Source organism: Pelmatolapia mariae, linkage group LG16_19 (assembly GCF_036321145.2).
Source record: "Pelmatolapia mariae isolate MD_Pm_ZW linkage group LG16_19, Pm_UMD_F_2, whole genome shotgun sequence".
NCBI classification, from domain to species: domain Eukaryota; kingdom Metazoa; phylum Chordata; class Actinopteri; order Cichliformes; family Cichlidae; genus Pelmatolapia; species Pelmatolapia mariae.
In genome coordinates this window covers 69,737,732-69,752,764 of record NC_086241.1, presented here as the reverse complement: position 1 = coordinate 69,752,764, position 15,033 = coordinate 69,737,732, and the positions used below count along the sequence as shown (strand labels likewise).

Here is a 15,033-nt window from a genome sequence, read left to right as displayed (position 1 = left end):
TCACCGATTCACCTTGCTGCTAAGTGATTGCCTATTCGGTACCAGTGCTTGTTACACCGCGGTCAAGTGAGCCGTCATTTGTGAGCCGCGGTCAAGCCAGCCGCTTCTTCTCCGCCGCATAAATTTCCTTGCGCTTTTACACCACTCTTTACGGTAGCGCCTTTTCGCTTTATATCCCGATTGAAAGCCTAGACCCGCGCGCACGTGCACGCGCGCGAACACTCACACGTGCACGTGCGCACACATATTGCAATGGAACAGCCCAATACAACCATCGTGACAGTCTGGTTGTATATTCAAAAATTCATTAAAAATCATTGTTAATAGTTGATGTCCAACTTTCAACACATCCCTCCTCTGGGACACCTACTGTACCTCTGTGCCAAGTTTCAGCCAGATTTACTGTAGAATTCCTCAGATATTAAAGGACATTTATATTCAATTCAATACAGTCAATACACTACAATTATGTAATTTTCAAAAATTCATTAAAAATCATCCTTAGTAGTTGATGTCCCACTTTCAACGCATCCCTCCTCTGGGACACCTACTGTACCTCTGTGCCAAGTTTCAGCCAGATTTACTGTAGAATTTCTCAGATATTAAAGCAAACTTGTATTCAATGCAATAAAATCAATACACTACAATTATGTAATTTTCAAAAATTCATTAAAAATCATCCTTAGTAGTTGAGGTCAACCTTTCAACACATCCCTCCTCCGAGACACCTACTGTACCTCTGTGCCAAGTTTCATACATATTTACTGTAGAATTCCTCAGATATTAAAGGACATTTATATTCAATTCAATAAAGTCAATACACTACAATTATGTAATTTTCAAAAATTCATTAAAAATCATCCTTAGTAGTTGAGGTCCAACTTTCAATGCATCCCTCCTCTGGGATACCTACTGTACCTCTGGTCCAGGTTTCATCTAAATCCGCTGCATCAATAATTGTTTAATATTGATGGATCAAAAGTGTTGCTGAGAGAGTCATGATAGGGACTATAAAGAGACAGCATATTTCAGCCATATTTGCTTGTCTTCACTGACTCGCTTTGAAATCCAGATTTTAATTTTGGAATATTAGGCGTACTTGTGGTTCCTATAGAATTTTAAGGTTGAATGGGAATCATAGTCTTCATCTCTCAGGCCTCTCTTCTGTGGATGCAGCTCACATCATTCTGTACAATACGATCATTTTTAATTCTACAGCAGTTTGTAACCTGCATAGTTCACATTTCTGTATAGCTGTATATCTCATATTTCTGTATAGTTTTTTGATTTCATATTCTGTATAGTTTTTCATATTTATACCCTGTTCATAGCCTGTACATAGCTTGTACTCACTACAGCCTGTACATACTTATAGTTATAGCATATTCATAACATACCTTCATACCGTGTACATTGTATCACACCATAATAGAACCACTTCTGTAATATACTTACATACCTATATTATTGTAATATATCTATATCATGGCTAAAGCACTTCTGGATGGATGCAAACTGCATTTCATTGCCTTGTACCTGTGACATGTGCAATGACAATTAAGTTGAATTCTATTCTATTCTATTCTATTCTATTCTATTGTATTCTATTCTATTCTATTCTGTATTAATTCAGAAGACAAACACCCATATCTGCTTTTGAGATTACCATTAAAACCTTCAGTTTTAATGCTGAAATAATACAGTTAGAGTGGATCAGGTGACCCTGAATCTTCCCTTATTTGTGCTGCAATAAGCCTAGGCTCTTGCGGGCTTCCCATGATGTATGAATTTTTTCCTTCTTTGCTCGTTCTGTGTTTATACACCTCTCTGCATTTAATCATTAGTTAGTATGTATCCCTTGCTCTCTTGCACAGTGTATATGTTGTCCTGTCTCCTTTTCATCAACCTCAGCCAGTCACAGTAGATGGCTGTCTCTACTTGAGCCTGTTTCTGCCAGATGTTTCTATCTCTTCAAATGGAGTTTTTCCTTCCCACTCTCACTAAATGTTAGCTCATATTGGGTAATTAAATTGTTGTTGTTTTCTTTGTATTATTGTTGTGTTTTTACCCAGCAACATAAAGTGTCTTTAGGCGACTGCTGTTGTGATTTGGTGCTAAATACATAACATTTAACTGCTAACACCGGAATTAATTAAATTGTATAAATTCAAATTATATATTCATTGTGATATACTCCTTGTCTTTTGAAATACTTTATTTTCTGTTTTTGGACACCTTTTAAAACAACATTCAGTATTACAGGAACAGAAGCTCTTCTATTTCATGAACTACCAAACTTACTGGTAGTAACACACACTGCAACTGGGAAACACCAGGGAACATTTAATTAAGGCACAATACACAATATATAGGTGAATTGATTTTGCCTCTTCACCACATATGACACTGGATAATGTAGCTCCTGTGAAAAATAATGCCTCAAATCAGAAGTACTTGACCCCGTGGTATAATTCTCAAACACGTAGCCTAAAGCAGATAACTCGTTTGTGTGTGTTTGATCAGTTGAAGTCTTTGTTGTGGAGTCTGACAGCAGTAGGGAGGAAAGACCTGCAAAATCTCTCTGTCCCACACCGTGGGTGCCGCAGCCTGCCACTGAAGGAGCTGTTCAGTGCTGTTAGAGTTTCCTGCATGGGGTGGGAGGGATGAAAGCTTAGCCGCCATTCTCCTGTCACTCACCACTTCCACTGGGTCCAGAGGGCATCCTAGAACAGAGCTGGCCCTGCGGATCAGCCTGTTCAGTCTCTTCCTGTCCCCAGCAGAGATGCTGCCACCCCAGCAGACCACACCATAAAAGATGGCTGCAAAACATGCTGTAGGTATTACAGGTACTGTGCTGCAGTGGTTTGTATCATATCTATCTAATAGACTCCAATTTGTTCATGTAAATGGAGTCTTCTTCACATGCTGAGGTTAATTATGGAGTTCCACAGGGTTCAGTGCTAGGACCAATTCTGTTTACATTATACATGCTTCCCTTAGGCAGTATCATTAGAAGACATAGCATACATTTACACTGCTATGCAGATGACACCCAGCTCTATCTGTCCATGAAGCCAGATAACAAACACCATTTAGTTAAACTGCAGGAATGTCTTAAAGACATAAAGACCTGGATGGCCGCTAACTTTCTGCTTCTTAATTCAGATCAAACTGAGGTTATTGTACTCGGCCCTGAAAATCTTAGAAATATGGTATCTAACCAGATTCTTCCTCTGGATGGCATTACCTTGGCCTCCAGTAACACTGTGAGGAACCTTGGAGTCATTTTTGACCAGGACATGTCCTTCAATGCACATATTAAACAAATATGTAAGACTGCTTTCTTCCATTTGTGCAACATCTCTAAAGTTAGAAATATCCTGTCTCAGAGTGACGCTGAAAAACTAGTTCATGCATTTATTACTTCCAGGCTGGACTACTGTAATTCATTATTATCAGGAAGTCCTAAAAACTCCCTGAAAAGCCTTCAGTTAATCCAAAATGCTGCAGCAAGAGTCCTGACAGGGACTAGAAAGAGAGAGCAGATTTCTCCTATAATGGCTTCAGTTCATCGGCTCCCTGTTAAATCCAGAATTGAATTCAAAATACAAGGTCTTAAATAATCAGGCCCCATCTTATCTTAATGACCTTGTAGTACCATATCACCCTATTAGAGCACTTCGCTCTTGCTCTGCAGGCTTACTTGTTGTTCCTAGAGTATTTAAAAGTAGAATGGGAGGGAGAGCCTTCAGTTTTCAGGCCCCTCTTCTGTGGAACCAGCTTCCAGTTTGGATTCAGGAGACAGACACTATCTCTACTTTTAAGATTAGGCTTCAAACTTTCCTTTTTGCTAAAGCATATAGTTAGGGCTGGACCAGGTGACCCTGAATCCTCCCTTAGTTATGCTGCAATAGACGTAGGCTGCCGGGGATTCCCATGATGCACTGAAGTTTTCCTTTTCAGTCACCTTTCTCCCTCACTATGTGTTAATAGACCTCTCTGCACTGAATCATACTTGTTATAATCTCTGGCTCTCTTCCATAGCATGTCTTTTATCCTGTCTTCCTTCTCTCACCCCAACTGGTCACAGCAGATGGCCCTGAGCCTGGTTCTGCCGGAAGTTTCTTCATGTTAAAGGGGAGTTTTTCCTTAACACTGTCGCTAAAGTGCTTGCTTATATGGAAAAATATGTTTGTGTTTTTCTCTGTATGTATAATTGTAAAATCAAACTTACAATATAAAGCGCCTTGAGGTGACTGTTGTTGTGATTTGGCGCTGTATAAATAGAATAGAATAGAATAGAATAGAATAGAATAATGTACTTCACGGGAGATTGGCAAAATGTATAAATAGGATGGCGATTAGGGTAATTGGAGACAGTTGCGTAACACAGCAGGGATACATTGGGAATAAGAAGACAGTGGAAGTAAGACTCAACACAAGAAAGAGGCAAGAGGCCACCAAACTAAAACCCAGACTAAGACACACGAGCTTGACACAGACAAAACCATAAACAGACATGAAGACAAGACTGGAGTATTTTCACAAGTGTTCCATCCACTTGTGGAACGCTGAAGAAGAACTACACTGAAAAGCAATATGGAACTGAAAACAAAAGAATACATAATGTATACATATCACCAAATAATCCAGGACTCACAAACAATGATATGATTAACAGAACTATAAAGAACAAAACTGAGAAATGCTCGGTAAACTGACCAGGGACTATGTCATCATGTCATTTTTTAATATCATAGTTAATGTGTCCTGATTTGTAGATAGTGCCATCTTACAAATACCAGGAAATCCAACTGGGTGACAAGCCAGAGTTGTTTGCCCACTGTGAGATTATTCTGTTATTATATGTTATCTTATATCTGTAGTTAAAGTCGTTGAATTAGGATACAGCTGTAGGACATATATTATCCTTTAGTCTAGATTGTGTGCTGTGTATGTAGTTTAGTTTCCATTATATTTTTGGGTTAAAAGAACATAATCATTTTGTACTTGGACTTGGACTATTCCGTGGCACCCCTCTCACAGTGGTACATCCCTCCAGGTAACCATTCACAAGTCTTGTACAGTAGAGCGGGACATTACGTTTACTCTCAGCGGAATTCACCCGAGAAGGCATATAAGTTCCTGCACTGCACTGGCCTTCACCATGATTAGTATAAGGTAAGAATGAATAAATTTTCTTCTATTCTTATTTCCAGTACAGTAAAAAACTCATTAATTTACAGTTTCTGACAAAATGTAGGAGCCCGAAATTGTGTCTACTTTCATCTTACAGTCCAGCAACAAAGAACACATTTTCGTTTCATACTTTTGTTATATTCCGTTACAAAGCTAGCCTTAGCCTTGCCGTCGCCTCGGCCACCATTGATTACGTGGCTCTAATATTAGAGCCACGTAATTGCGCATTGATTTTGCGGTATGGTTGTGCGTAAGTGCTGCATATAATACAATATGTTCAATGGGAGAAACTTAGTCATTTAACTCTACAGCCGAGTAATTATCCCAATAGCCTTTTTCCAGTAAGCAGGATTAACAGACTGTCAAACCATGAAGTCATAGTGCAACACCAACTTGCAATTTCAGTAAACTCATCTGAATTAGATCGTGACAGATGTTCCTAATTTTCAGCTTTTAATGTTCATCCTTATAAGCACGCATGTGCCTTTTTAAACGCATGTATAGTTGTATCTACAATACCAGGATTTAGTAATACAGTGGGGTATACAAAGAGCCACATGAGACTGTTAAGTAGTCAGTAAACCCGACACTGTAGACTGAAAGACAAAATCCATGAACTGAAAACTGACCTTAAATATGAGTGCGGGAAATCCGCAGTGAAGAGAGATAATAATATTGATTAGGGAGAGAGGACGCAGCTGGGAGAAACAAGACACAGGTGAATTGAATCAAACAAGTATGACCAGTGGAAGCAAAAGCAAGTGCACAAGACTAGAGGTCAACAATATAAAGCAGTAACCAACTAAAGATAGGACACAGAAATGCAGACTTTGCACTAGGAACACAGAATGGCAGGAGAACAGCCTCAAAGAGTAAAGAAATAATAAACAATAAAAAGTACTAAACTTACTCTTTAAGTGTGTGTGTGTGTGTGGGGGGGGGGGGCTGCTTTTAATCATGTAAAGCACTTTGTGCTACATTTTTTGTATGAAAATTGCTTTATAAATAAAGATTGATAGAGCTTTGAGCAACGTGAGGCCAATAACTAACATAGGTTAACAGATAAAATGGCAAAGACTGGTTGTGAACGGTGGTCTTAAATACAGCTGGCTTGATTTGTCTCAGGTGGTGATCCTCAGAGGAGCGATGAAGTAGAGCAGCCAGCACCCCAAGTAGAGCAGGCACTGTGGAAAAATAGTTGTGACTCAACCAGACCATTACAAAGTATGGCCTGGAGGATTTTCATCTCAAGGTGCAAGAACATTCTTAATGACTGTACACGGCAGCTGCTGATGGACGATGTTGGGCCAGATGTGCTACAGTTAGCGTTAAGGAGGTATGATCAAAGCAAGATCGAAAACATTTAACATTTAAACTTGCATAAAATGTTTAAGGGGAATATGGCCTGAGAATATAACATGAATTAAGAAGTAATTTTTTGATATCTTTGAGGTTGGAGACAATGCAGAGAAGCCTTCGGTGGGCAAGAGGAAGACTGATCAATGTAACTGCGGCAGATCAACTTCTGCGTGACTTGGCTGAATTGATTCAGGAGGTCGAACTGTCTACTCAGCATGGCCAACAAGGTAAGCACATATTGTGTTGATTCCTTGACTCATCAAAAGTGTGAAATAAATTATGACTCTTAACCTATTTTCCAAATACACCAAACGCTTATATATTTTCAGGCTGTTTTGGATACCAGGCACCAGTGGTTTTCAACAGAGGTAGAGGAAGATCCCTTTACCGTATCACTCGGGAACAGCTTTCATTCCTGAAGTCATGTGGATTCGCTGCACCGCAGATGGCTGATATTTTGAATGTTTCACTTCGTACAATTCGAAGACGTCTGCAGTCAGTGACTTTTGAAACCAGTGTGACTTTAAGTTCTTTGTGACACACACTCACTGTTTATTCAAATTAAATGGTATTGTGAATTTGTAAAAATAAGTTTATTTGAATGTGCACCAATAGTCAAGTAATGAAGTGTGTTGTTATGGTAGTGATTAAAATAATCATGTTTTTTTTTTGTCTGATTTCAGACAGTATCATTTCACCCGTGCATCAATGTATGCGGAACTGACTGACAGTGCCTTGGATGAACATGTGCAGGACATTGTTGCTGGCAATGAACAAATTGGTCCTGAGGCTGTCAGAGCCTCCCTGCGAGTACGTGGACTACGTGTACAGCGAAGGAGGGTTCGAGCAAGCATGTTACGGATGAATCCTGGAGCAGCTGCCCTTAGAGCAGTTTTGCAGAGACCAGAACGAAGAACATATCAGGTTGCAGGTCCAAACTCATTGTGGCACATGGATGGAAATCACAAGCTGATACGGTAACCAACCACACTGATTTGTTGAACACCTATTTTGACCAAAGTGAAATTCAGCATTACATCAAATATAATTGTTGAACAGTAAGACACGTCCAATAGGGCCAGGCCCTGGGGTGAGCAGTCCTCTAACACAACTGGTTATGTTTAAAGGGGAAGATGAGAGAACACAGACAGCGCAAGCAACATACAGAGAAAAATTCAAACTTGACATGCAATAGTGCCATGTAAATCAATTAAGAGTGTATTTTCCATTGTTTCAATAACAAAGAAATAATATTTTTCTTCTTATGGACCACGGTTTTAGGTGGAGGATAGTCATTCATGGGGCTATTGATGGATACAGTCGTCTTGTGGTCTTCCCTCATGCCTCAAACAACAACCTTAGCAGTACCGTTTTATCAAGTTTCATCAGAGCCGTGGTATCCTAAGGTGTACCCTCGAGGGTCCGGACAGACAGAGGAGGGGAAAACAATGCTGTCTGCTTGATGATGAACATTTTCAGAGGCTTTGATCGTGGAAGTGCCCTACGAGGAAGGAGTACCCATAATCAGAGAATTGAGAGGCTCTGAGGTGATCTGTGGCGAGGAATGACCAATGTCTACTGTGATTTATTTCACCACCTGGAGGAGGAAGGCATCATTGACATTGACAATGAAATGCACCTTTGGGCTCTCCATTACATCTATCTCCCAAGGATCAACAGAGATTTGAAAGACTTCACTCAACAGTGGAACAATCATGGCTTGCGGACAGAGAGACACTTGAGCCCATTACAGATTTTTGTCCGAGGCAGCCTCCAGTAACAGGGCCGAGCCTCAACTGCCATGCAGGACATCTTTCAGACTAGAGCAGCTGCTGCTGATGGGACTATTGGTGGGACAGCTGATGGTAGTGTGACAGCCACTGAGAGTGAGCTCACTGCTGCTCAGGGCTTAGGTACTGATTCTGGTGGTGGTGCTCATGGTACAGATGAGCTGGGATTGCTGGTCGACTGGCCTGAGAGGATTACTGTGCCAGACATTGAATTTACTCTGGACGGACTGATGATGGAGCAAGTGGTAGAACTATTTAATCCACTAACTGGCACCAGAGGGAGTCATGGTATTGAACTCATCTCTGGCTTAATAAACTTTCTGGACTCGACATATCACTGAGACAGTTCAATTAATGACTGAAACATAATAGCAGCAAGTGGAAAGACTTCAACATATCTAGGTGACTGGATATATATAATGTGAAAAGTTATAATACGTGTTTACTATGTACCATTGAGTAGTGGAGATACAAGAACGAGCTGTGTGACACTGAAAATAAAAAATGTTGAGTGATTTTTAAAGTGTATAAGATGGAAGTTGTGAAATGGAAAGTATACAACTGAAGCTGAATCTCGATAAAGTCAACTTGATTAATCTAAAAGTTACAGCTGTTGATATTGATAAATACAACTATAAAGCAGTGACAGTAAATAATTAAAAAATAAAACAATGTATAGTAGGTCTTGAAGTGGCTCAGTATAGTGTAGTAGATATAAAGTGGTTTAGCGTGTTTGATGTTGTGACAGTTTACACCGAGCACATTATGTTTTGCTTTGTATAGATTATGCTTTGTACCAACATAGTTCTGAAAATACTGGACTCCAGTGTAAAATGTGAATAAAAAAAGAGCAAGCACTGATTTGCAAATGTGAAAGGCAAAGTTTGTTCACAGTAGAACATAGAAAACATGTCAAATGTTTACACTGAGACTATGTCGTTAAAAATAAGTCCATTTTAATTTGATGGCAGCAATATGTTTCAAAACAGTTGGGATGGGGCAAGAGAAGGCTGGAAAAAGTGGTACTAAAAAGAAACAGCTGCAGGGATATTTTAAAAGTAACAGGTCAGTTACATGATTAGATATTAAAAGCATCTTAGAGAAGCAGAGTTGCTCTGGAGGAAATATGGGCAGAGGTTGATCAATCTGCACTTGCTAACGGCTAATAGCTCAATGTCTGTGTTGCAGAGTTGTTCTTTCACAGCGATGTGCCCAGGGATACCACAACAGTCTTTAGCAAACACTGCCAGCCCCCCTCCTTTCCTCTCACCGCTGTCTCTCGTCTTGTCCGCCCGCAGCAGCTGGCAGCCGGGCAGCCTACTCACAGAGGGAGTACCGGGCAGTGTCGGGGTACTGCCACTGTGACCGGGTTAGCGTCATTAGCTCCTCGATCATATCAGGGAGCGATCTCACATTTACAGTGATTACAGGAAGGAGAGATGGTGTGTGAGGTGTCCTTCTCGGGAGACATCACCCCCGTCTCTTCCCTCACTGGGGACGTAGGGTCTGTCTGCCGGTAGCGCAGCTGCAGGGCGCAGCGCTAACAGCTGATCCCTAATGTAAACAAAGGAGCCATGCGCCGAGTGTCCAAATACGAGAGCTAGCTCTGCTCATTACCTGTTAGCTGCCATAACAGGTAACAAAGTTAAGGTTTCAGAAAAAGCATTTTGTCGTTTGTTTGCTTGATCATGCTTTAAACACATCAAAATGCATAGCGGGATTATAATACAAGTGAATACTGTAGCAAGCACTGGTACCGAATAGGCAATCACTCAGCACCAAGGTGAATCGGTGATGCATTAGTGTGGTCTGCACTTCGTCTTCTTTGATTGGGTGAAATGAGTTGAAAGTAATTGGATGAGGGAACTATAGGGCGTGCCCTGCATAATTTCAATAAAACGCCGTTTTAAACGCCGTTACAGCTGGCACAGAACGCCGTAAAAAACGCCGTTTTTATGCACCTTTGAACAGCGTTTTCTGCCGAGTGGCGTAAAAAACGGCGTTTCCGTCTGTCTTTGAACGCCGCTTTTTACGTCACTCGGATGGTGCGTTCAGGGCGCCATGTGAGAGTCGGAAAAAACGGCGTTTGTCGAAACAGAATCGCCCGCCTAGACACCAACTACAGGCGCTCAATCCCACCTGCAGAGCGCCTGTCCATCTGCCTGAGGTTAGTAAAAGTGTTTAATACAGTAGTCCTTTATTGATACCTGTGCTAATATATGCTAAACCATCCGTTTATACACTGCTAACATGGACGTGGTATGCTAACAGTGAATGCCGTCGGTGTTTACTGAAAGCAAAATGTGGTACGGAGACGACTGTTTATAATATTTCTAGTGATACTCGAAAGGTCTCATCAAGTCCCGATTTAATTTGATTTATGCTGTTATCAGTGTTTGCAATGATAGCATGGCTGTGGTGTCTATCAGTGTATGCTCTCGGTGTTTGCTGATATCAAACTGTGGTATGAGGCCCACTGTTGGTAATCTTTGTAGTGATACTCACTCCTTTTTTTTATTTACACCTGGTTTAATTCTGGTATAGTTGAATATTTGTATATAATCCCTGCAGCTGTCAGACTCTATAACAGGGGTCACCAGCCTTTCTTAAATCTGAGAGCTAGATACAATTGTGAACAGTTTGGTTCATCTTTAGTTATATGGTTCTATCTAGCATATTCTATCTTGATATGCTGTCTTATCACAGGTTAATTTTTCAAAAATATTAACAATGATTTAAGCAAGGAAAGGGCTACATGTCAACATACAACTCTTTATTTCTATTAATGTCTTACTTCATTGACATGTCTAGGAATTATGAGTGATTGGCTCACTGTAGTGGTAAAAGTTGCTACCAATCAAAAATGGTAAATGGCCTGCATTTGTATAGCGCTTTTCTAGTCCATAGGACCCCAAAGCGCTTTACACTACATTCAGTCATTCACACACTGGTGATGGCAAGCTACATTGTAGCCACAGCTGCCCTGGGGCGCACTGACAGAGGCGAGGCTGCCAGACACAGGCGCCACCGGGCCCTCTGACCACCACCAGTAGGCAAACATGGGGTTAGTATCTTGCCCAAGGATATTTGGCATGCAGCCAGGATGCAGCCTGGAATCGAACCACCGACCTTCTGATTAGTGGCTGACCTGCTCTGCCACCTGAGCTACAGCCACCCCAAATTATGATATGTTATTATTATATAATCAAATTATGATATGTTAAAGTTAAAAGTTAAAACAAAACAACAGTTTTATATTATATCTAATATATATTATGTAATTATCCTTGTAATTACAAAATGTTGTAAGATTTATGTTTTGTAATTTAAATCTGACATCACAAAAGTATTTTGGAATTTGAATAATGTATTTTGTAACTGCAGTACACATAATACTAATTTTGAACAATTTTGTCCAGGTTCCTTGCCACCGGGGACTCCTTCAGGACCATCGCGTTCAGTTTCAGAGTCGGTGTGTCCACGGTGTGCCAGATCACCCCCCCAGGTAGCGACGGCCATCTGGGACTGTCTAGTGGACGACTTCATGGCTGTGCCTTCAGCTGCAGACTGGCGGTCCATCACAGAGGGATTCCAGGAGCGCTGGAACTTCCCTCTCTGCTGTGGAGCTCTGGACGGGAAGCACGTCCAGACAAAGGCCCCCCCCATATATCATATAGGAGACACACACATTGATATACACTAAATATTTATTTCATTTCTTTTTTTGTGGTGCCCAAATTTATGCACCTGCTTGATTTTGTTTGAACAATTATTGCACACTTTTTGTAATTCCAGTAAACTTCTTTTCACTTCTCAAATATCTGTGTGTGTCTCCTGTATGATATATTTAACTGGCATTTTTTATTGTAACAACCAACGATTTATACAGGAACATACTGGCTATTAACAAGGTTGCCCAAACTTTTGCATCCCACTGTATTAGTATATTTTGTCATTAGTATAATATGAAATAAATTCTACATGTGTCAAGTCGTGTGCCAACATTTGCTGTGTTGTAGAACTGAGACATTAGTCATTATAAAAATTTATTTGAAATAATATTAAAATTCTCAAACAGAAAAACATTAAACATAAATATATAAAATATAAGTATTTACAGAGAGACAGGAATAAAAAGGACCCAGCTGCTCTCCAGAGCAGGAACAAGGCTGAGGAGGAAATGCTCCATTGGAGACTGGCGTGGCCTCTTCAGGAACTCCAGGATGGCCAGCTCCACCGCCGATGGACCGTCCTGGGACCAGTCCCTCATCTGCCTCTGAGCTGTCCTCCTCTCTGGGCCTGTAAAACAGCACAAAACACAAAGAAAAGAGAAGGCTGATGCTAGATTTTAATTTCAACATTGAGAAAAAAAACCCAGGATATAATCAGATTGGTTGTAGATATTCAGTAAAGGTGATCACAAAGGAATCCCACCGAGTAAAAAGCTATCAGTGCGTGCTGTACATCTGATGCTACAATTACATACCTGTGGGTGCAGCAGCAGGAGCTCAGGGACTGGGGAGCAAAGAGAAGCAACAGGGGATGCTCTGCTGCAGAATCAGCTGGTTCTATCAAGACAATATTAAATGTTAACAGGTTTTAAACAATAATCATAGAGAAAGTATATACAGTGGTCCCTCATTTATTGCAGCAGGGGTGTCAGAATAACTAGCCCCTCGCCACGCACTTTATACACTTTTTCCCCACACACATGAACATTAGTCACAGTTCTCACAAGTTGTTTCTCAAAGTGCAAACCTTTGTAGATTGCAAAACGTAAAAGTATTATTATGCCGTGTTTTGTCTTCGTCTGCCTGCCACTTTCGTGCGCCTTTTTCCCTCGCGGTGCAGGTGTGTATTTCCGAACGAGGGTCATAGTTATGGGTGTTTTTGTGCTGTTTTATCTATTGGATGTGATGGTTATCAAAACAAAACATGATAAATTTGGCAAGTGCAGGAGACACAGCACGGAGGAGATTTGTCAATCAGGCTGCAGAATGCAATGCTGTACTGTGCAATAAAAAATCTGCGAAGAAGCGAGGCAGTGACGGATGAGCGGGACCACTGTGTGCTGTTTATTAATAAACTATATTCCTATATGACAACATGCATAAAAGCAGAACGGTATTTGTACATCAGTGGGAAAATAACGGGACAGTAGGCGGGCTTGCTAGCTTTTGCGCGGCTTCATCGGGTCAGTCTGAAAATTAAAAAGAAGAATGAATGAACTTACCAGGTTGCCCAATCTCCTCACTTATGTGCCTCCAAGCTCGGTCCTTTTTATTCCTGTCTCGGTAAAAGTAGCAGCTAGCATCATATAGCTCTGGATGATTAGCCACGGCACTGATGAGCTTTTCCTCCATACTGAATGAAGAATGAAGGGCTTTGGCTGGATCTGCCCCTTTGACCTAGGTCAGAGCCACGTCACCAGGCTCCTGATTGGTTGTCGCGGCGCGATTTGACGCTGGAGTTCAATTTTTCCAACTCGAGCGGTAGAGGCGAAACACGCGTATGCACAAAATGCAACACAAAAATTCACGCCCGTGGTTTTTTTCGCGAGTCAAACGCGCCCCACGCGCTACACTGACACGCGTTTCAGGCGTTTTGGCGTTTTCGCGATGCAAATCTGCCTCCGAATTTTCGCCGGACGCGCAATCGCGTGTCATCGTGCCCTTTCCATTGACTTTACATGTAAACCTGACGCTCTGGCCGCCTCTATCGCGTTCAGTGTGAACACACCGTAACAGAGGCTGTTCAGCTACACCCACGGACAGAAGCCTGTACACTACAGGAATGCAACACTTTCAGTTATTCATGCAAAACTCACAGTTTAATCATAACAACAATTAACTCACAAAAAGTCAGCTTCAGTGAACAGGTGAGGATCTCAGAGAGGAGCACTACTTCATTAGATGTCTTAAAAACCTGTGGGGGGGACACGTGCTGTGACTGTGGGAAATTAGAAGGATCCAATTATTGGTGTTCATCGAGCAAACAAAATCACGGCGCCCCATAGAAACGTGGAAGGACAAAAGCGAACCGTCGTCTCTAGGTTGCGTGGGCTGATGAGCTCCTGGCCGAGGTAACTCGTGCCTCAAGTCTGCGGTGCAGGTTATGATCCAATCAGGTTTTAGTTCAGCCACATCATGTGACCTGCAAAGTTATTCGTCTGTGGGGTTTAGTTTGCGGATGACAGACAGATGAAGCGATACCACAGCAGTGCACGCCGTCCTCACAGCTACAGGTGGGCCAATGAACTGTCAGCGTGAGACTGAGGGTTTGTTGCTGCTGCGTGTTTGGCCAGGATCAAAGACTCAAACCTGCGCCCAGTTCACAAAACTAAGGCAGTCTCTGAATGTCTGATCAGTCAGGTGAAGGCATGCCCTTCAGAATAAAACAGCTGGAACGTTTTTCAGAATAAAAGTTTGAAAGCCGTCTGAAAGGGTATGAAGAGCAGTTTGTTTCTCTGGAATACGTAATCCGGATGAGACGGTCTTTTGTATCTGGTGTGTTTCCCACAGTTACTGAAGCTCAGGTGTGAAAAGCTCTGATTTGGGATTTTGAGCGACACCTTCTTCCAAACTGTTCCTGCGCTCCAGCTTCGACCGCTCAGTAAAGATGGTTTCAAAGGCTGTACAACGTACACAGAAACTTTTATTATTTTCAACAGCTGATGTCTCCACAT

At 41.5% G+C, this 15,033-nt stretch overlaps 1 long non-coding RNA gene across 1 annotated transcript; it reads left to right on the top strand.

The window, feature by feature from the left end:
• Positions 1-4,983: 4,983 nt before the first annotated feature.
• Positions 4,984-9,070, top strand: LOC134645771 (uncharacterized). Its single transcript, XR_010573964.1, has 6 exons — positions 4,984-5,181; positions 6,325-6,535; positions 6,652-6,785; positions 6,888-7,053; positions 7,242-7,535; positions 7,840-9,070. It is a non-coding gene; the product is annotated as an uncharacterized LOC134645771 (long non-coding RNA).
• The last annotated feature ends 5,963 nt before the right edge of the window (positions 9,071-15,033 follow it).